Source organism: Equus przewalskii, chromosome 21 (assembly GCF_037783145.1).
Source record: "Equus przewalskii isolate Varuska chromosome 21, EquPr2, whole genome shotgun sequence".
NCBI lineage: Eukaryota > Metazoa > Chordata > Mammalia > Perissodactyla > Equidae > Equus > Equus przewalskii.
Genome location: NC_091851.1, coordinates 44,222,290 through 44,224,568, shown reverse-complemented (window position 1 = coordinate 44,224,568; position 2,279 = coordinate 44,222,290). Strand labels below are relative to the sequence as shown.

The 2,279-nt window shown below is 53.4% G+C and overlaps 1 long non-coding RNA gene across 1 annotated transcript; it reads left to right on the top strand.

The window, feature by feature from the left end:
- Positions 1-245: 245 nt before the first annotated feature.
- On the top strand, positions 246-1,395 carry LOC139078141 (uncharacterized). The gene is made up of 3 exons (XR_011530941.1): positions 246-540; positions 750-844; positions 1,157-1,395. It is a non-coding gene; the product is annotated as an uncharacterized lncRNA (long non-coding RNA).
- Positions 1,396-2,279: the final 884 nt, after the last annotated feature.

The following is a 2,279-nucleotide window of genomic DNA, read 5'->3' as shown; positions in this document are numbered from 1 at the left end:
AGATGCGAGTGCAGCAAGAGGCCCCGAGCTCTGGAGGAGCTGGAAACGCTCACGCTGAGGCCCAAGGAGGAGGACCACAAGAGAGGCAGGAACAGCGCTCCAAAAGGGGGAGCAGCTGGTGGGACGGCCTGGAATCGGGGGGTGGGAGTGTGGCCCTGGGGGAGTCACTGTGGCAGTCAGCTGTTACTGTGTCACAAGCCACCCCCAAACTCGACGGTTACTTAATCTGTGAGGCTGCGGTCAGTGACTTTCTTCTGATCTGTTCTTCTGATCGCAGCTGATTGCTTGTGCATCTGGGGTCAGCTGTGGGCCAGGGAGGCAGAGGGGTTTGATGGCAGGGCCTCTGTTACCTGCCCTCTTCCTTTAACACGCAATTATTGAACACCCACTGTATTAGAGTTCTCCAGAAAAACAGAACCAATAGGATGTGCGTGGATATATAGAAAGAGATTTACTATATGGACTGGACTCACACTTTTGGAGGCTGACAAGTCCTAGGATCTGCAGGCGGCGAGCTGGGCATTTTCTCCTGAAGTAGCCGTGAGTCGGAGTAGGGCCCTGGCCTTTCAAAAGGACTTGTCCGAGGACTGAACTCAGCGTGCTCGGGGAGACGGAGGAGGGAGAGCAGAGAGGGGGGGCGGGCTGGAGGAACCGGGCACAGAGGGGCCGCAGGTGCGTTACGACTGTTGGATGGTGAGCACCCGAGAGGGAGCCAGCCAGTCTCGAGGTCTCACTGTTCTTTTCACCAGCAATCTCACGTCCACACCTCGGGAAGTGGCGTCCACACCTCGGGAGCTGACATGAACACCTCATTTTCCAGATGAGGAAACCAAGGCTACAGGAGGTAAAGGACGTGCTCAAGACCAGCAAGGCAGTAAGGGCTGGGGCCAGACTCAGCCCCATGACAGTACGACGCCAGGTCAGACTGGGCGGGTGAAGTTCACCGAATCGCTTTTATGTTCCGATGTCACACTCTTGCTTGTTTCAAAGAGGCAGGTCTGTGTTCCTTAAGTAAAGCCGCTTCCAGGTGGGAAGCGAGGAAAGAAGGAGGGAGGGAGAGAGGGAGGTGAGGGGTGGAAGGAGGGAGGGAGCCAACCTCTGACTCCTCTTTTCTCAACAGACAGAAACTAAAGCCTTTCTCTCTCCATTGACTCAGACACTGTCTTCAGAACTCATGGAAATCAACACAAATTTTTTGGCACTTGTCAGACAGAGGCAGCCTTCCACGCCCGGAGCGGCCGAGGGAGTGGGCAATCAGACGATGCTGGTCCAGAGAGGAGGAACTGGGATTGCTAAATTTCTGGGCTTTTCTTTCTCTAAGTTCCATCTGTACAAAGGGGATTATTGCTGGGTTAACTGGTTTTAATATAAACTGCCATAATATTTTAATACAAATTGCTGTAACATTTTTTTCTGCAAATAAGGATACAAAAATCTTCCCCAACCTGTGCACAGGAGGACTCGGGGCTGAGGGGTGGAGGGCTGTGGGGCAGAGCATGCACCGAGGATTGTGTCCCCGAAGCAGGAAGCGACTTTCTTTGCAGAGACAGGTGGCGTGATAACTGCGCAGAAAACAGCCAGGCCTGTGCAGTGAAGGGTCCCTTGGAGCCACCACACGCCACGAGGCCAGGGGAGGGCAGGGGGTCGGCTGCCCCAGCCCAGCAGTGCTCTGAGGACGCTGCTGAGTCCGTCACAGTGAATTCCTGCCTGGAGACTTTCGATCCTTTCAAACACACTGCGAAAAACTCCTCGTTTTACGTATTTGAGAGAATATGACGAACCCAGCAAAGTCGGGAACTGCTGCTCCAGGCCAGCCCTGTGTGATCAAAATGTAATGTAAGCCACGTTTTAAATTTTCTAGGAACCCCATTTAAAACAGAAAAAGAAATGATGACATTAATTTTAATAATATATTTAACTCAACATATCCAAAATATTATCATTTCAACATGAAAGCAAATTATTATCTTCACTTTTTTTTTTACACCGTGCCTCTGAAATCCGCCGTGTATTTTACACACGCTGCACAGCTCGGTTCCGACCGGCCGCATTCTGAGTCGCCACCTTGGACAGGCCCAGAAGCTCTGGGGGCGGGAGCACACCCAGGTCCACGCATTCGGTGTGCGTCTACTGAGCAGCCGCCGTCCACCGTGCCTGCTGTGGGTGCAGGAAGGGAGAGAGGCCTCGCCTGACTTCCGGGGGCTCCCTGGGCAGAGAGGAGGTGGACAAGGGACGTCTGGGCCGCTTGAACCCCAGCGTGTCATCCCAGCACCCACTTA